Here is a 21,071-nt window from a genome sequence, read left to right on the forward strand (position 1 = left end):
AAAATATATAATTTATAATATCCTGCATGTAAGAGATGTACACTAAAATTTATGTGATGTACTATCCAGATCCTCTTTCAGGAATGAAAGATTTACTCTCCCAGCTGCTAGGAGTGCTGCCAGAAAATGGCCTTATTAGAATGGGGATTGCCTTGCTCAAGACAGCTTGCATCCAATGACTGCTCAACACAGAAGGTGTAAGTGCCTGATCCTCTTCAACTCTGAAGGGCTGGCAGCTCTCACGTTTCCAATGACATTGGGCTGAGTCCTTCATTGGTATCACATTGCAGCTCAACTTCTCCGTCTGCTCATTCCTGCTTCCTTCCCTTCTCCTTCACAGCTGTTAATCCCAAGAGCACACCCTAAACATTCTGCACACTAATCTCCATGTCAGTCTGCTTCCCTAGGAATTCAAACTACAGCAGCAGAGGTGCATAATCAAAAACGTTTGGAAACCATCAATCCATATGCCATTGACTCCTTGGTATTTGTTCAATAGACTTCTTTTGATCTCACATGCCATCAATTTTTATGAATATTCTATGTGTGCTAGAAAAATGTGCATTTTTTATTTGATGAATATAAGATTCTAACATCAAGCTTGTTAATTATGTTAGTCAGGTGTTCTATATAGCCTTGCTGATGTTTCATTGGTAGTCTACCTCCTCCTGTAATTAGGTTGAATTACTAATGCCAGAGTGATGGCTTCTTTGCTTGGCATAAAAAGGTCGATGTGACTAAGTGGCACAAATAGCTTAAAAAGGCTTTTGCTGTGTCCCTTGTGGAAGCATTTTCCCTCTAGGAACCAGGACTTTCTAGATCTCAGAGTGTTATATGCTGATACAGGAAGCAAAATTCTCCAAATGGGTCCCTGGCAGTGATCACCACTTCTACTTCTACTCTTTGGTTCCTGTAACTTTGTATTCTACTTATTTGAAACATACCACTATATAATGAGTATTGATTTAAGGTGTGAACTGCATCCTGGAGCATGGTACTCCATCATTACTGGATACCATTTGCAAGCTGGCACCTCAATGGTAACTTCAAAGGGACATCCCATTATTTTATTAGAAGGACTAGTAGCTTCTGGATGGTGGAGTTATGTAATCAGAGCAGGGAACCCATAGTCATATGCCCACCTCCACACCACCTTTGTTTAAAAGTTTATCCTTTGGTCTGGTGTGTGGGCTTTCATATCCCTGGCTCACACCCTATCTCAGTTCTTGGAAAATGAAGCCTTGCAGTCAGGAAAGGAAAACCCCTACATGGAATAAGTGCAAACAGTCAAGAGGAATCACTGACCAAAGAGTTCTGATGTAACTGGCTTACTTGCATGTGGTTGGTTGGTCTCCTTGAAGGATAAATAGCACAGCATCTGGAGCAAGTTGTACACTCAGCAATTAGATTAGCCTTGGTGAGTGGGAGTCCATTCTTTTGAGTTCATGCACTGCTTCCATTCCTAAAACCAAGCCTATTCTGTTCATGGACTACTCATGCCAGCACTGCGGGGGATAATGTTAGTGGCCTGTTGATGTCAGCTAGCCTGGTCACCTTCTCTATTGGACTGTTTACTTCATCTTTTGTGGTAGATGTTTTCTGGATGGCATTGACACATAGTGCATAGCTCTTCAAATTTTGTGGCTACTCCCATTGGTCCATCCCTCAATTCCCCAGTTTTTGCTGTCCCATATCTTCCAATATTTCTCCATTTGCCATTACCCATAGTCTTACCTTAATTCACTTCTGAGTCTTTTGTTTCCTTCTACCATCTGCCATTGCAGGTCTGTCATTTCACTATGCACGTCATCACTTTTGCCAAGCCTCCAAGAGCCAACCTAGTGGAGTGTTAGTAATGTGTCCTACAGTCTTTGGCTGGGCATTGAATCCTGTATTGTGGTCAATGTTCTGCATTGGCAAACTACCAAAGTTTATGTATGTTCTTCCTGCTTGGTTAGGCAGGCTGGGAGGCCCCTCCCAAGCATACTTTTCTAGCTTCTGCTGATCCAAAAGCACCTTAAGGATATAAACCTTTCCTCTATCAGTCTCAGAACTTCCCGAAATGGGTTATTTTGTGACTTAATTGTTCTGGCAGCCAGGAGGGAAGATATTTTCTGAGGTATGTGTCTTGCAAAACACAAGCCTCTTAACTATCTTTAAGCAAGGGAGAAGCACAAGTCTTTAGCAAGGTGGGGTGGGCCTACAGCATTGAGGGGCACCTCACAATTCAGTATTTTCAATTTCACTGACTCAGATGTCCCCATTCCAAGCCACAGGGTCCCAGTTCTCCCCAGTCAAGGCCCTAACCTTGACAAAACAGAATTGCCATGAGAACATGTTTATGTTCCTCTTTGGAGTAATCAGTCCTCTTTGGAGCTCCATTTCCCTTATAATTAAGTCATGAGCCTGACCCTCTGCTTTTTCTGCCCTGTGACTACAGGAGATGAGTTCCTTATATGCTGCTAGCAAAGTCCTCTAATATTCAGTTCATCTTACGTTGGTAATTACATTCCCACCGTCTATTGCATTTCTTTAATGCAGCAATACTCCCCAGCAACAGTCATCAAAAGCCATGTAATTACAACTCCTTATAAAACTCTCAGATGCCTGGGATATTGCCCTCATTACCTTCTACAGATATCATTCTGACTTCTCTGTAAGGGTTTTAACTTTTGCAGTTATAGTATGCTAGCAGCTTTCAATACCCCACTTACCACCATGTATGATGTTTTTATTGCCAGTTGCCCGGTTTGTGTTCGCTCCAAAATCCCATTTTAACATTTGTTTCCTAGGACAACTTCTGTTAGCAACTGTCATAGACCAAGTTCCCCAGGAAAGAGCCTCAGAGGCAGGGCTTTCCATGCAGGAAGTCTACTATTGAGTGCTCTTGGGAGTAACACCTGTAAGGGAGTGAAGAAAGCAAGAATGAGCAGGAGGAGTTGAACTGGGAGGCAGCTGCAGCGGTTGAGGAGCTGGTTGGGGAGCTATGAAGCTCAGAGAGCCCTTCAGAGATGGACTGAATTGAAGCAAGGGAGTTGGGTCTTTGTATATCCATCTTCACTGGATTTTGGATGTGGGCTGCCTCCAGGGAGGGTATCGCGCCCGCTTCCCGTGGGTCGAGTCAACGCCATCACAGTAAACCTGGTTTGGTTTCAATCAGGCTTAATTTCTTCTCACAGGCGGTGTTACAGAAAGATTGCAGCTTGCACGCAGGCAGGTATGAGTTAGAGCTCTTTCAGTTTCTCCCGAATTTCATTCCTCTCGTCTCCCCAGGCAGTCTCGCTAGCTTCTGGTTCTGCTGGCTTCTCTTTTTTCCTACTACTAACTACCACTATATATATGTTTCCTAGACCAATCAAAGGGGAGAGCATGCGTGACCTTTAACTCTATTGGCGACAGGGCGGAAATCATGCAGTGTGCACGAGCACGGAACTACTTATAAGGTCTGGGAGGGGGATTCTCCTACTCGGTAGAGCGATTGCGTGGGATGTGCCATTACCGGATGTGAGCGCCATCTTAGAAGGGCTGGGGTCCGACCTCGGCCCCGGCTCAGACCTCTACAGGAGGAAAGGAGGCATGGCCTTGGACAACGCATTTACCTTCAGCCAAGGTCAATATCCTTAGGATTCTGAATAAATTGAGAAATAAAACAACAGGTTTTATTTCAGGACCAAATATCACCCTCATTAGTGGTAGAATCCAGGTCAAAAGATGTGCTTTCTGGTACATTAACTTTATAACAATGCACATGAGAAGTAGACGAACCTCCCATATGGCTGCAGCAGCACCAGTCACATCTATTCCCTTTTTTCCTGAAGCCCTCAGTTATGTAGTTTTAAATAATTCTCGATTGTATGTAAGTTGTCTCAGACCCTTTTTGGAAATAGGTGAGGTATAATTAGGAAAAGAGGGAGAGAGTGAGAGAGAGGTAGGACTTTCAAAACCAGATGAAAAGAGTGACATTTTAGGTGTTACAGACTCAATAAATTATGTAGAATATTAGTACTGGGATTCAGAGGAGAGGCTCACTAAAAAATTAATGCTTACCAACCTTAAGGAGGCTATCCTATTACATCTCCCTAGTCCATTCATTTCCCCACTCTTCTAGATACTACTTCATGCCTCCTTCCAAATTCCAACACTTCTTCTCCATCCTTCTCTGCTGATGTCCTGGCTTCCTGCACAGAGAAAATAAAAACAATCAGAAGAGAACTTCCACAGGCACCCATCAACATATCTACTCACCTTCCTCCATCGGTGCTCATATACTGTGCCTTCCCTCCTATTTCTGTGAGCAAACTGTCTTGTGTGCCTTTCAAAACCAAATCCTGCACCCCTATGTTTATCACAGCACTATTTAAAATAGCCAAGAAATGGAAGCAACCTAAGTGTCCATCTGTAGATGAATGGATAAAGATGTGGTACATAAACACAGTGGAATATTATTCAGCTATAAGAAGAAAACAAATCCTACCATTTGCAACAACATGGATGGAGCTAGAGGATATGATGCTCACTGAAATAAGCCAGGCGGAGAAAGACAAGTACCAAATGACTTCACTCATATGTGGAGTATAAGAACAAAGGAAAAACTGAAGGAACAAAACAGCTGCAGACTCACAGAACCCAAGAATGGACTAACAGTTGCCAAAAGGAAAGGGAATGGGGAGGGTGGGTGGGAAGGGAGGGAGAAGGGGAATAAAGGGCATTATGATTAGCACACAACATGTAGCAGGAGGCATGGGAAAGGCAGAATAGCACAGAGAAGACAAGTAGTGACTCTATAGCTTCTTCCTACACTGATGGACGGTGACTGTAATGGGGTATGTAGTGGGGACTTGATAGTGGGGGGAATCCGGTAACCACAATGTTGCTCATGTGATTGTATATTAATGATACCAAAAAAACCCCAAAAAACCCAACTCCTCCACTGTGGTCTAGATACCAGCCCCATTCACCTGCTCAGATATGCTCTCCCAGCAATTTCCTTTCTTCTGCTTCATCAACTTCCCTCTCTCAAGGGCTTCTTTTCAATCAGCATCTAAACAAGCTGTAATTTCTTCCACCTTAAAAAAAAATTTATTTATGAAAACTTCCTTCTGTCTTAAGAAGTCTTGATCCTATTTCCTCTTCTAGCTACCAAAACTTCATAGCAAAATTTCTGTGCTGATTATTCTCATTGTTTCCCATTGCTTTCCTTTCACTCTCTTTGGAATCTATTACAATCAGACTTATACCCCCACCACTCCACCATTCCCACCTTTTTCCAGGCCACCATGACTCTTTTATTGCTGAATCTAATGGTCAATTCCTGGTTCTCATTCTACTTAACTCATCAGCCATCCCTGCTTCCTTAAAGAGCTTGCACCCCCTGATTCCAGGATTCTACCATTTTCTTGATTTCCTCCACCTCACTAGCCTCCTTCTTAGTCTCCCTCACCTCCCTCACCTCCAATTGTTGGGCCAGTCTTTAAACCTCTTCTTTTCTCTATGTATGCCTATTGTCTTGGTGATCTCAGTTTCATGGCCTTAAATATTTACATACTCCTAAATTCACACCTTCAGTCTGGACCTCTCCCCTGTTTGTTTGTCTACTTGAAATTTACATTTGGATGTCCAATGGACATCTAAAACTTAACGCGTTCAAAATTGAACTCTTGATATCTGCCAGCCCCCACCCCCAATACAGTCTTCTGCAGCTTGTCCCATTCTCAATAGAATTTAAATAAATCATTGTGGGTAAAATTGTAACATTTCCAGAATATCTCACCTGGCTTTAGTACATCTGCATATCAATAGGCATTCAGAGGTGGAAAGAAGTATGGCTTTAGTGCATTTGCATCATTCCTCAGGGGTGGAGAGAAGTTCATCTCCATATCAATGGGTAATTACCTGGGCAAGGAGGGCTTATCTATATCTGAGAGGTGAGGGGGAGGGCCGGTTTTGGCTTCTGCTGGAGCAGGAAAGGGAGAAATGGCCCCAGACTGCAGTTTGTGAGCAATAAACGGATTTTAAACTTTATTTCTCCCTTTGACTGATTTCGGTTTTTAGAGGTATTTTGCCCCGGGATTTCCTCTCCCCGGACATATACTCTGGTGCAGCTGGTAGGATTCCTCTGAACCCAAAATCTGTCTTAATGGGTGCGACCTTTGGGAAGGCCGCCCCTACAAATGGTGGCAAGAAGTGGTACTTGCACCGAGGGGCATGTGTCTACACTCATGTGGTCGTGGAGACACCACCACCACTGCTGGCCATGCTGACCCCGACCTGTGGCCTGAGCCTAAGGCTACTGCTTCTGCCACTGCTGCTGCTTCTGCTCCCCAGCTGGAGCCTGGTCACAAATATGGAAAGGAGCAGAGGTCTGAGTTGCCTTGATAGAGAAGCAACTGGCTGCTGTGTACCACACCTTGATAGCTATGGAGCCCATTGCCGGAACAGCTCCGACCAAGGTAATAACCACCTATGCCACTGCGGGGTGGGTGAGAGACTGGATCCAAAGGCCACAGAGTGCTGTAGCACAGACACCTACTGTATATCATGTGATTGGCCGTTTGCCTTTGGCATCCTCAGAGAATGATGAAGCAGATGCATTAGCCCAGTTCTCTGGCTAGAAGGAGTCTGCCTCTGATGTGGCCCAATGGCTGCATCAGGGTCTGTTGCATGTGGGGCAAAAGACAATGTGGGCTATAGCCCATTAGTGGGGCTTGCCACTGACCTTTGAAGAAGTCTGCTGAGCCCAGAAGGAGTGCCCTGCATGTTGTGCACATCAGCAAACCACCAAGAGGGGCCTAGAGCATCTCTTTGCAGCCTATGGCTGCTTGCCGGTGATTGAGAGTGATCAAGGCACCCACTTTATTGGACATGTATTGCAAGGATGAGTGCAACAATTAAGAGTCAAATGGACATGGCCCTGGACATTTCAACACATGGACTGGCTCTTCTGGCACGTTGGGGAAAGGCCTGAAAGCTGGCCACGTGGGTATTCCTGGAATAACAGCAAAGTGGCCCCCCACAATCACATTTATTTGCTTCTACAGCCCTTGTGTCCTGGATGTACCCCTTGGCTGCAGCTGCTGTGTGATGGCTGGAATGGACGAGCTTTGGACTTAATCCAAATGGGACTTTGAACCTAGGTGAATCCTCTGGCTTGAAAATTTATCATGATGTGTTGCTGTAATCAAGAAAAATATGCTTAAAGAGAGGCTTGACTTTGTCTAATGTTTGGTAAAAGTTTTGTGAGCAATCTAGCATGGTTGTTCGGAATGAGTAAACAAGCATAAAAACATATTTTGTGCTTAGTAAGAGATTGTGCTGTAAGGTACATTTACTTAATCTGCATAGGCTGAATCCTGTGGCTTAAGGATTATCAAGATTTTATTGCTGTTGCTATTGTATGTTATTAGATTGGTTGAAAGAGGGGGAACGAGTAAATTGTAAGGTGAGATTTCTGGAGCAGTGGCCTGTGGGTAAAATTGTAACATTTCCAGAATATCTCACTCGGTTTTAGTACATCTGCATATCAATAGGCGTTCAAAGGTGGAAAGAAGTATGGCTTTAGTGCATTTGCACCATTTCTCTGGGGTATAGAGAAGTTCATCTCCATATCAATGGGTAATTACCTGGGCAAGGAGGGCTTATCTGTACCTGAGAGGTGAGGGGGAGGGCCGGTTTGGGCTTCTGCTGGAGCAGGAAAGGGAGAAATGGCCCCAGACTGCAGTTTGTGAGCAATAAACAGATTTTAAACTTTATTTCTCCCTCTGACTGATTTTGGGTTTTAGAGGTATTTTGCCCCGGGATTTCTTCTCTGCAGACTTACAATCATTGTAAGAACTAGGGAGATTGAGAGAAGATTTGTTTTTGCTGTACTCCCCACTCAACAGGGCTGCTAAAAAGTTTTCTTAAAAATGCCAATTTAGGAGTCCATTTTAAGCTAAGCAATAGAATGTAATTCATATGTTTAATGATGGTTCTTTAATAACATTTATTTTTATAACTTTTGACAAAAATGTTCTGTGGGCTCCTATAGTGTCTGTGTGGATGGGATGTGGGTCAGTTTCATAAATAATAGACAATCTGAGTAGGTGGAAGCTGGAGATATAATTTCAGCTGCAACAGCATTTGAAATTATTAGATTTCCAGCAATCATGTACTTGGCTTCCAATAACCTTTTCTAGACTTAAAAAATTACATAAGATGTACATAATTTTCTTGTGGATCTTGCTCAGCCCACAAGAATGAGCTTTATAATGTTTCTATTTTGAAACCCAGTTGCTTATTTATATTACGTGTTTCATGAAAAGTCAGCTTTATTAATTCTTTGAAATATGGGCAAGAGCTTGAAAAATAGTAATTGAACAGTTGGATTTCTGTTTATTTCTACAAAGATTTTGTCTATTAGAAATTAAATATTTTTCAGTGAATACTGTGTATTGTATACCAATGAAATATATGAGCTCTTTGTAAAATATACCAATTAGTCCCTGCGGGTAAAATTGCAATATTTCCAGAATCTGCCGCTTGGCTTTAGAGCTTCTCCATACAATAGGTGTTTCCAAGGGGTGGAGAGAAGTAAAGTAGTCCATCTCCATATCAATAGGTAAATACAAGGTCTATAGAGGGTGAGGGCTTATCTGGACTGGGGAAGTTGGGTGGGGCCTCCTCTTCTGCAGCCACGTCGGGAAATACACCGGAGAGCAGAAGTGGAGTGCTTGTAAGAAATAAACGGGTTTCTCTCACTTTATTTCTCCCTTTGAGGGATTTCAGTTTCCAGGGTATTTTGCCCTGGGATTTCTTCTCCCCGCAGCACTCTCCCAGAGTTACAGAACCTTGACCATTTCCTAAAAGCTGCTAATTTCAGTGGGAAAATACAATGGATACTGATAGTTCTTTAATTTACTGTGGATTTGAGGCTTTCATGGCAATTTGAGAGTAAAAGACTTCTTTTATTTTATCCTCTTGGAAATGAAATCTTGCTGTGAAATAGCCATCACATTTTCTTTTCTAGATTAAGTTCCAGTTTCTTTATCTTTTACACATTGATTCTATTTTCCATCTTTTAATCACTGTTTTTTCAATTTCATTGAGATATAACTGATATATAAGATCATTTAAGTTTAAAGTGTTCAATGTGATGATTTGATATGCCTGTGTGCATATGTATGTATACATGCATATATAACAAAATGATTACTACAGTAAAGTTAGGTAACATCCATCACCTCACATAATTACCTTTTGTGTGCAGTGAGAACTTTTAAGATCTACTCTCTTAGCAATTTTAAGGATACAATACAGTGTTTTTAACTATATCACCTTGCTCTACATTAAATTCCTAGAATCTATTCATCCTATAACTGGAAGTTTGTACCCTTTGACCCCTTCACCACTTTCCCTCATCCTCCCCAGCCCCTGGCAACCACCAGCCAATCTACTCTCTGTTTCTATGAGTTTGATTTTTTTTAGATTCCTTATATAAGTGAGCTCATACAGTATTTATCTTTCTGTGTCTGGCTTATTTCACTTAGCATAATGCCTTCAAGATCCATCCATGTTGTCATCAATGGCAGCATTCAATCATTATTGTTACTTTCTCCTAGTGTTACCAGAATTGGTATAAGAAAAGGGAAGGTCTCATTTACTCTCATTTACATAATCATTTGCCTAATCATCTATGTGTATTTGCATAAGTTATAAATCTATCCAAGCAAATGTGAGGCAGTCCCAATGAGGGAGAAGAGTCTGGAGTCGGGGTTGGGATTTCACAAAGGTGTTCAGGGGCTTCCCTTCAGGAAAAGAGAAACTGAAGTGACAGCATCCAGGGAGGCAGGACAGCCAGAGGAGCAGACCTCTGGGCTTGAGGGTGCTGAGGCTGCGGGGGGATACAGACCATGAGATTGTCACTGAAAAGAGCAAAAGAGGAGAGGAAAGCAGACAGCATGAGCAGAACTCAATGCACTCCTTTGTCCTTTTCTCTGCAGCTGATATTGCTGCTTCCTGGTGGCTCAGCCTGGAGATGGGGCAAGCAGAGCAGGGCCCCAGGCGGGGTGTCAGCAGCTGTTCTGCCAGCCTGCTGGCAGGGGAGCAGCCCAGCACACAGGCCCCTCTCTCCTTCCCTGGAAGCATGGGCAAATTGCTGTAAGTGGAGCTTTGTTTCTTGGTTTCTCCATCCTCTAGTTCCCAGACGGCAGGCTCAGTGTAGTCTGTGTCCCAATCCTGGGTAGCGTTGGGCCAGAAGACAATGCACAGAGAACGAATCCTAACATATTAGGGCTGTCTTTTAACTCTTGTGGAGTTAGGCCATTTGGCAGTGCTAGCCCACATCCCAGGGCTAGAGGCTGACTTGAGCAGGAGGGCAGTTTTGGGAGGGATCTTGATCGGATGCCCCACAGTCATTCTTTCTTTGCTTCTGCAATAGTTGATAGAATAGTTTGAGCAGTAATTGACAAATATTTTAATTCATACCTTTTTTGGGGGAGAGAGAGAGGGAATGACAATGAATGCTGGATGTTGGGGTTCTTGTTTGCGGACTCAAAGAATGAACTTAGCAAACATTCAAGATAGAAGAGCCAGGGCGAGGCTTTTATTTAGAGATAAAGTGAGAAGACAGAGCTCCTGGCTCACTACAGAAGGGACAAGAGAGACCATAGTTGTGCGTTGTCTAGGGGTTTTATAGGCAGTTGAGGATTATTGGGAACGTGATAAAAGGCTTAGGGATGTGGACTTGTTAAGTGGTCCCTGAATATTTAGAATTAACTTAACACAAGAAATTTACTACTCTGGTTTTTCCCTGAGATACCCATGTCTTGGTCTGGGAGCTATCAAACAAGACTACCTGCCCAGCCCCCAAGGTATCACTGGAAAGAGCAAAAGAGGAGAGGAAAACAGACAGCATGAGCAGAAGTCAATGCACTCCTTTGTCCTTTTCTCTGCAGCTGATATTCTTGCTTCCTGGTGCCTCAGGCTGGAGAGCTATTGTCTGTTTGCTAAAGAGTAAGTTAAGAATCTTCTTAACTTCCTGAGTATCAAAATGCAATCTTATTTTTAAAATGGAATCCTTCCTGCCTTTTACCATGTTGTTTACAGCTGGGCTTGCTTGCCTTTATTAATTGTCCAGATTGCAAATCACCTCATCAGGTCTGAAGGAGGGAAAATAGCACATAGGCCTGGGCCTTTTAGCATGCTAACATGAATCTTACACATGATTACAAATGATTAGCATAATAAAAAAATAGGCTACTTTCCTTTATCTGGGGAACATTAACTGATCTTACTGAAGGATGACTCTAGAGCGTAATGTTTAACACAAGAGTTTTGGTAGGGGCTCTCCTTGCATGTTGTTACACTGCTCTGACTAATTATTTTGCCTTGCTTTTTCTGGATGCCCTCACCTTACTTCTCTGACTACACCCATGGTCCCTGTCTCACCCTTAATATGTCTTAATGAATGCATGATAATAATCATTTCTTTATTATAGAAGACATACATGACACTGTTGTAGAGTCCTATTCTAAAGATTCTGCACATATTAACTCATTTAATTCTCACAACAACTCCATGTGGTAGGTATCCATTTTACAGGAGAGGAAACTGCAGAACAGAAAGGATTCTTTCTCAATGACGTACAAAGGCAAACCTAAGATTTTAACACAGGTAGTCTGACCCCAGAGTCTATTCTCTTCACTTCTATGCCATGTAATATGTACATTTTATAATCATATGTGAATGCTACTGTAATAATATATACTTTATGATGCACAAACATACATGGACATTTTAAAAGATGAGGATAAAAATAAACAGAATTTCTGATATATTCTTCTGTTACTACAATGGATTGTTTTATAATCCCTCATTTTAGAGACCACGGTTCAAGAATTTGGAACCTTATAGAAAAAGCCTGACCACAACAGGCTCAGTGAACGTGAGCCATACCAATACACCATTAATACAATGTGTTGCCAAACCTTTCCAGCACCAGGGGCCCTTTTAACACAGAAAGAATTTTCCAAGTACTCATGTAAGAGTTGTACATTTTGTACTTGTTGATTAAGTAAGGACACAAAGATTAAAGCTATTAAGTAACACTTGTGTTTTAAATGACTTTTATTTACTACAACAGCACCTACATAGTGCAGAAAACATCCCATGTATATGCAAGCTACATTAATTTCTCAGTCTACATGCTTGGTATAATATGCTCACCTGCTTTTTAGTGTAACACCAGGCCTCTGCAGGTGCACAGCCTTTGTAGATGTTGAGATCTGCTGGTGTGCTGGGAAGAGTCTGGGTTCAGGAACCAGCCAGAACTGGATCGAATTCCAATTCCACCTGTGTGACCTGGGGTGGGTAACAAACCTTTGATCCAGAGTTTCCACATTTGTAAAATGAGGATAACCTCTCCTTGCTTGTATATAGGAGAGCTACATATGAAAAGCCTCCGATGCAGACTGACACAATAAATGGCAATTATTATTCTCAGAAGCAAATCTGCTCTGAAGCTGCTGAAGCTTAATATCCAGGTGTGGCACTTGCACTGGCCCTTTTCAAAATGTTGAGAAGGCCATAAGCAATTTTGTGATATGCAAATTTGTATTCTTAAAGAGGACCACTAGAATTATATATATTTCAGGCTCTTGTGGAATAGTCCTCCTTATTATCACATGACCCCTTTGACTCTAAAGAAAACACCTGAGGGATGAGGTACTATATCACCAACTGAGGGCCCACCCCTCTGATTAGGGGTAAAGGTAGGCCTGTGGATTACTGAGGCCGTGTTCAAAGCCAGTTCCTGGAGAAACGACTTAAATGGCTCCCCTTCACGAAGAAGTGAAAGCTGTAACACCAAGTAGCCAGCCTCCTGGGGGTGTGGGTGTGGAGGGGGAAGCCCTGGGAGGAAGCTGACATGCTTCCTGAGGCCCCTAAGCTCAGCATAGCAACCATACCAGCAGGGGTGCACCTCCCCACCTTCCTAGTCAAACTCAGAATTAAGATAATCTCTTGGGGTCTAAATAATCTCCTAAATTGATGGTTCTCAACTCTGGCTATAAAGGCAGATCAATTTGGGGAGCTTTAAAAAAATACTGATACTTGGGCCCCCACTGCAGAGATTTTGACTTAATTGGCTGTGGGTGGGGCCTTGGCACTGGTGGTTTTATCAGCACCCCAGGAGATCCCAATGTTCATCAGAGCTGAGAACTGCTGTCATTTCATATAAACAGCTTCAGTAGGACAGACAGTGACGTTAAAACTAGAGGGCAGTGGTGGGATACACAGCAGCAGGTGCGACAAACCTTTCTTAGGGCTACTGTGGGCCACACAGTGTGCTAGGGCCAAAGATGGCTAAGAGCAAGGACTGTCACTGGCCCATGAGCACTTTGCAGCCTAGTTGGGGAGAAGTGTACAGGCTGCTGTGGTACTCGGAAGAGAGCTTTTGGTTCAGCTAGCATGTGTCAAGGAAGACTTCTTGGATTAACTGAGCCATAGAGGATCAAGTAACTATCCGGGTGAAGAAGAGAGAAAGGGAGAGTCATCCAGACAAAAGGAACAGTCCCTGCACAAAGGCTGAGAGGCATGAACCGCACTGCAAGGCTGGGATGGTCAATTTTATGGGTCAAATTGACTGGGCCATTGGGTGTCCAGATATTTGGTTAAACATTTCTGGGTACCTCAGTGAGGGTGTTTCTGGATGAGATTAACATTGAATTGGTAAACTAAATAAAGCAAATTGCCCTCTGCAATGTGTGTGGGCCTCCCCCTGAATAGAATAAAAAAGGCAGAGTAAGAATTCTCTCTCTGCCCTACTGTCTTGGAGCTGGGGTTTCATCTTCCGCCTTCAGATGCAGACTTGGACTGGAACCATATCACCAGGTCTCCTGGGTCTGGACTTCTCAGCTTCCGTAACTGTGAGCCAATTCCTTATTTAACACAACACGACAAAACTAAAAGCCCTCTTTATGTGTTGCAGCTGTTTCTCTGAGAACTCTGACTGATGTAGAAGGTATACTGGTTGGTGTGGGGATGTGGGAATGACATGCAGTTTGGGACTTCTAGAGAGAAAAAAAAAGTAAGGCAGTGAGCATTAACCAGTTGGGTGAAGGGGTAAAGAGGGTAGCCATCTGGCTGGCAGGGGCAGCTGGATGGGTGGGAGCTATGCCAGATGAATAGCCTTTGTGATTAGAGGGAGGTAGCTCAGCTGGCAGTGTGACCAGGTAAGACCACAAGCCCATCCTGCCCACATGAAGCTCTCCTGGACCCCAAGCTGGAGGAGGAGGGACCACGGAGCTGTAGACAAACCAGCCGAAGGGGTTGGTAGAACAGGGAGGGGACCTCCTTTGCTGGGTTTGAGCTCCTGTGGGCTCATGTGGAAGGCCCTGGGCACACCTCTCTCTCTATTTTGACCAATAGAGAGAGGCTGCAGGCCATCCTGAAATTCAGTTCACTGGCCTGACAACACTCTTTCCAAAGCTACCTCACTTAGGAGCTCAATAATACATGTCTATTCTCAATAACGCATTTTGTTTGAAACTCTTTGGCTTTTTAAAGTATTCATATATCCATCTTGTCTCTTGTAAAATGCCTTTTATGCTTCTATAATCAGAAATTCGTTTCTTCACTACTGGGATAAATATGTTTTCTGTTTGTATTTCTAGATCTTTTAACCAGTTTGTTTGTTCTAGTTTATATTTAACATTCTGACTCATAATAATACTGTTTACTATGTTCCTGGAACCATGCTAAGTGCTTTATGTACATTATCTAAGTTACTCCTCAAAACTACCCTCAAGATAGTCCCATTTCACCAAGAAGGAAAAGGAGAAATAGGTATTTTAAGAAACTTGCCAAAGATGATCTAAGTTTTTTATATTAATATGTAATTGTCTCAATAGCATTTATTAGTTGATGCCTTTCCTCACTGTATTACTTCTAATTTGTCATATATTAAATTCTTAAGAGTTTGATTAATCTGCTACATCTATTTTTCCTGATTCAACAACTTATGTTTTTAACCTAGAGATCTATGGCTTTTACAATTAACATTTTATAATATATTTTAAAATTTAATTAAGCTAAATATACAGTAGGATGATTCAGTAATCATTACATTCTTAAAAATAACTCTTTAACATTCTTCTTATTTTACCATAGGAATTAGGCTCTTCATTTGTTAGGTGCTTTAATCTGCTAAGGATTTAATCAATACATCTACATATAAACCTTGGAAATACAGTTGTATGTACTCTCCTAATCAGGAGCTGGTATAGCATTCGATTTATTAATAATCCTCTTTCTCTGAATAGACCTTGCCACAGGTTAAATCAATCCCCGTGTATTTAATCTGCTTTTGTTGTTATAACAATACATTTTGTATATATATATATACAACAATACATTTGTTGTAATAACAATACAAGGATCCATTTTGATTGTACTTGTTATATATCAGTATATACAGTGACATATACACATGTATAACATATACATACAATATATACATACATGTACACACATACATACACATTTTTTAGAGGCATTCCTGCAGTTAAATTCATTACTTTCTGCAATTTTTAGTTGATTTCCAGGTCTGCAGTCATACCATCTGTGAAATAGATACTTTCGTTTCTTCCTTTCTAATATTTGAAATGTTGGATCTCCCCAAAGGAGGACGCCACCCCAATTCACTCACGGAAGACGTCTCTTGATGCAACAAGCAAGAGGACTTTATTCAGGAGCCAGCTAGCTGGGGTCCAAGTGTCTGCCTCATACAGCAGGTTTCAACAAGGACCCCGGGCACTCAAAGCTAAGGGTTTATATAGCATTTTCAAAACACTTAACTCATAGTGATTTTCCACAGCTGCACATTATTCTTGCAAGACATACATCCTGGGGTTAGGCAAGAGCAAGATAAGACCACTCCTCAATGGTCAGGGAGGTTCTGCACGATAAGCTTGGTATGTCAGATTAGCTGACCAAGGCTACCTGACTAAAGGCCACAGCTGCCCACCACCTGGTGTTCATGATTAACTTGTTTTTCAAGGCCTTATCCAGTTCCCGTTTTTCTTTCTAAGTCACATACTCAGAAAATGGCTTCTAGGCCCTTAAGATGGCTACACTTATGCTAACTTATTTCTATTCTTACAATACATCATATTTTCTTTTCCTCTTGAATAGTTATTGACAACATTTCTGGAACAATAGATTCTGATGTGAGAAAACCAATGTGTGTTTCTTCTTTAAATAAAATTGACTCTGTTTTCAGTACTCCAACATGTTTAAACTCCAAATCCAATATAACTAATGTTACCTTAGTTTCCTGTTTGGAATGGTTGAAGATAAAAATAGTTTGGAGGCAGCTCAAATCAAAATAAGCCAAAAAAAAAAAAAGTGCATCATTAGGACATATAGCAGCAATTGTTCCTTCTCTATTTTCCAGGGCTTTGCTAATCTCTTTCATACATGTGAGTCTCTTGAATTCATCTCTCCTTGGGTCCTAAATCCCAAGTGCCACATATCTGTAGATATGACAGTCAGTCCCTGCCTCAAGGTGATGATATTTTTCTTGTTACCTGTCTCGCTTCCTCCACATTACTTCTTTAGGAGTAAAAGAGATATTCTCATGTTAGAGAGATGAGTTCAGACAATAAAGAACAAGAATCTGCCTTTCTGGTAAATTACTGAATAAAATTCCATATGACAAAAAGCAATCTCTGAGTTACCAACACCTGATTTTAAAAGTTTTCACTGGGAAGAAATGAGAATTATACCCAATATCTATTAAAATCTTTTTGGTTAAATACATATATATATATATATATATATTTCCATTTTCTTGTTAATATGATGTACTATATTATTTTTACTTCTTCATACCAGTTTTGCGTTTCTAGAATCAAACATAGTGACTAGTACATGTAAAGTATTTTTCCTTTTGCTACCATGAAATCTTAACGTTTATGTTCATTAATGAGATTGGCCTATACTTTGACTTCAAAATCTGAATAGGAAACTGAAATATATCATTTTCATTTCAGAAAATAAGATGGGTAACGTACAACGTACACACACTCATATACATGTAAAGTTTATGCTTTAAAAAACTGGTTTTTTTTTTGTTCCTTGAAAGTTTTGATAATTTTCCTAAATCCATCAGGACTACACATCTTTGTGGTGGGTAGCTGCTTGAACTTCTTTTCTAGTTATTTGATCTGTCACAGTTCTTTTCATTTTGTAAACAAGCACCCATTTGGCAATATATTATATTCTTATTTCTAATCTTATTAATCTGTATTTTTTCCTCTTGTTTTGCTTGCTTAAGACAATAATCCTAACCCTAATCCTAATTTACCAAAAAATCCCACTTTTCACTTTTTAAATATACTAACTTGGTTTTGTTCTTTATTTATGTATATGCTTGTTTCACTGTTCTTACTCTTGACTTGCTACTTTTTCTCCTCACTAAATATTTTAGGTATTAATAAAGATGTTCAGAGTGATCTTTCCCCCCAATAACTGGTTTGTATGAGGTTTCCCTATATAACAATGCAGTGGTTTAGAGCTTGGGCTCCAGGGTTAAGTTGCTAGGGTTCAGATGTCAGCTTTAGGCCTTTCCAGCTGTACTGAAGGTGCTGAAACCTCTAGCATCTAGCTTCCTCATCTGAAAAGTGGAGGTGATGACCAGGACCTACCTCAGATTATTTTTGTAAAGATTATATGAGATATTGTGAGCATTTAACACAGTGTGTGGCACCCAGTAAGCTGTCAATAAATATTAGTATGTTAGTTGTCATTATTATTATTTTTAATTAGAAAAGATGAATTACCTATTTCATTCTGTTAGAGTACTCAGAAGAAAGCGGCATTTCTGGTGAGGGGTAGGATGATAGAGTACCTCCAGAGATAATCTCTGGGTGAGGGATGGAGGAGGATCTCCAAGCTGATATGGTGGGTTTATAGCTGGAAAACCATATAAACTGCTTTCAAGAACTGGACCTTGACAACGAGTAACACAGCAAAGTTCCAGGTAATTATAGCTTCCTTTCTGCTTTTCCTTTCTCTTCTACCTTATCCCTACCAGCGTCTCAACTCTATCTCTATTCTCCTTTTCTGCCAGTTCAAACCCAAATGAATTTCCATGAAGGCATACATGATTAGTAAGATGTAATTTACACTATTTGAATTTAACATTTAGTATAGTTTTAGGACAAATGAACTTTCACATAGATTTTCAGACACAGTTCAGTGGAGTGTCAGGCTTTGTTTTGTTGGGAAGTGTGTGCACTGGTCGGTTCCTTCCAGAGAATCCACATACATGCCCTCTTACCTATCATCCTAGTCCGATTCAGAAGTCAAACCCCAACAGTTTATTTGAATTTTTTGTTATGCGTGAAGATAAGGAAGTTACAATGAGAGTGGAAAGGAGTGTCTAATTTATTATTCATAGGAAAAGGGTGGTGGTTCTATATGAAATAAAATTTGAGGCCTTCTTTCCAGCCATGCTTATTTCAGATCACCTTTCTTCCTATGTCCCCACTCAATAAGGAAAAAGTTCCTAATCTGAATGGCCAGATCCCAAGACACTGACTGGGCTTTGTGGCAGACTGTATTTTCCGAAAATGTCTTATCTCTATGCTCTTCTGACCAAGTGATATTGATATGCTTCATCGTGAAGTGGGGTCAGTTCTCTTCCCCTGGACTTAGGCAGACCTTCGTGACTGCCTCAACTCATCAAATGTAGCAGAAGTGATGCTGCATAACTTTTGAGGATGGGTCATACACATTAATATTACTTCTACCTGGCTCTCAGGACACCATGTTTTGAGTTAACTAGCTGGAGAAAACATATGTATGTCTTCTGGCTGACAGCACCAGGAATGTGAGTAAGTGCCCCTTTGGACAGCCCCAGTCCTCAGCCTTTGAGTTTTCTAGTGGGGACGCCAGAAACTGAACAGCAGAAAAAAGCCATCCTTGATATGCCCTCTCTGAATTTTTGACCCACAAAAACTGCAGGAGATAACCAATGGTAATTGTTACAAGCTGCTATGTTTTGGCATGATTTGTTATACAGCACCAGGTAACTAATACAAACCACCTTTACTAAAGGGTGTAAACCTTGTGCTTCCTGTATGACTTCTAGAGGGATCAGACCCAGTCAGTGTCTTCTCTCTTCTACTTTCCTCCTAACATGCATTTGGGTGAGCAAATAAGCCAAAGCGTATTGTGCAAATCTAGCCATACAGTTCCTGTATTTCTTATACTTCCTCCTCTTTGCATACGTCAGAGGGCAGGCATATCCTAAGAAGAAAGCCCCACTTACTTTTTTACCAGAGAGCTCTACGTTGGGAATGGGCACTTGAGCCATATTAATAAAGATGTATCTTGTTACACAATTGGTAATTATTTATTGTGCTTAGCTTCCTAGGAGCCTGGGGGAAAGGGGAAAAGGGAGTGACAGGCAAGACAGGATTTAGGCATTGTTAGGTCCTTGACTGTAATATCACAGTATAAAAACATCACCCTAATAATCAACAGTGGGTAGAGAGTGAAAAGCAGTAATCAAAATTCAAAATGCATAAAAGCAGAAGCCAATTTATCTTCACAGCTCCAAAGTAGAAGAAAGAGCAGCTGCTTGGGAATCATGAAATAGGATTTATTTTATTTTATTTATTTTTTAATTTTGGTATCATCAATCTACAATTACATGAGCAACGTTATGTTTACTAGACTCCCCCCATCGTCAAGAAATAGGATTTCTATTTCCTTTTTCACCAGGAATAGATCATGGAATGAGTAGTTTTATGACTTGGACAAGTCACTTCATCATTTTTCTGAAACTCCACTTACCTGAGTAAAAAAAAAAAAGGTATTTTACTTAACCAATCCTGTCAATCTATGAATCCACAGATTTCTCCTCTTAGTCACTTTCAAAGCTATTCACACCTTCAACTTCCAAAGAGGAATGTATGCATTTGGATGAACACCCAAGGGAGAGGTGAGGAGGGCAGGGAGTCCCCTGCTCTGTGCCTCCTGGAAATCACAACAGCGGCCCCTGGGGCTTGTAGCTCTCCAGGAAGCAGAGGATGGAAATCCTTGGGGCAGCACTCCCTGGGGAAAGCCGGCTGCCAGTGAGGGGAAGGAAGCCTTGGTCTTGCCCTTATTTCACTCCAGATGAACTAGCTCTGCCCAGGACTGGAGTAACAGATTCCAGCAGGTGTATGACCAGGCCAAGTAGGAATGAGTAGCAGAGGAAGAAAGCAAGTCTTATGTTTGTTCCCTTGAAGCTGGGACAGAGAAGGGGTTCATTTTCCAAATAGTTATACAGAGAACCTAAATGCAGCCACCATGGATGTTATGTTTGGAGCTAACTGCTCTCATAGTTCTTTGTACCTGACCCACTGTGGATGGGGGAAAAAGACTCCTGGAGGAAGCTTCCAGTGTTGTAGTGTTACATGTTATCTTTCTGCAGCTAACTTTATACTGACATATTTTGAGATACAATTGACATGTAGCATTGTATTAGTTTCAGGGGTACAACATGATTCAATATACGTATCTATTGTGAAAGCATCACCAGAGTACATCAAGTTAACATCTATCATCACAATTACAAATGTTTTTTTCTTGTAATGAGAACTTTTAAGATTTTCAGTCTTAACAATTTTCACATATACAATACAGTATTATTAACTATGGTCACCATGATGTATATACATCCCCAGGACTTAAACTTATTTTATAACTGAAAGTTTGTGCCTTCTGACAACTTTCACCCATTTTTTACCCCCTCCCCATATCTCTGGGTTTTCTTCAATTGCCTCTGGCAATTACCAATCTGTTCTCTGCATCTATGAGTTTGGGGTTTTTTCATATCCCATATGTAAGTGAGATATGGTAATTGTCTTTGACTTATTTCACTTAGCAGTGTCCTCATCACGGTGCCTTGAGTTCACAGGCCCTTTTATGGGAAACTGTACACCCACAGCTCCTGCTAGAGGAGCAGTTTGTGTCGCCTACTCATCACATGACTTCCCCCTCTCTTCCTTCAGTTATACACAACTGCTAAGATGGTAGTCAAAAA

At 41.3% G+C, this 21,071-nt stretch overlaps 1 long non-coding RNA gene across 1 annotated transcript; it reads left to right on the forward strand.

Moving 5' to 3' along the window:
* The first annotated feature begins 10,035 nt into the window (after positions 1-10,035).
* LOC140848198 (uncharacterized) lies at positions 10,036-12,036 on the forward strand. Its single transcript, XR_012128749.1, has 3 exons — positions 10,036-10,134; positions 10,932-10,989; positions 11,859-12,036. It is a non-coding gene; the product is annotated as an uncharacterized lncRNA (long non-coding RNA).
* Positions 12,037-21,071: the final 9,035 nt, after the last annotated feature.

Source organism: Manis javanica, chromosome 3, assembly GCF_040802235.1.
Source record: "Manis javanica isolate MJ-LG chromosome 3, MJ_LKY, whole genome shotgun sequence".
NCBI lineage: Eukaryota > Metazoa > Chordata > Mammalia > Pholidota > Manidae > Manis > Manis javanica.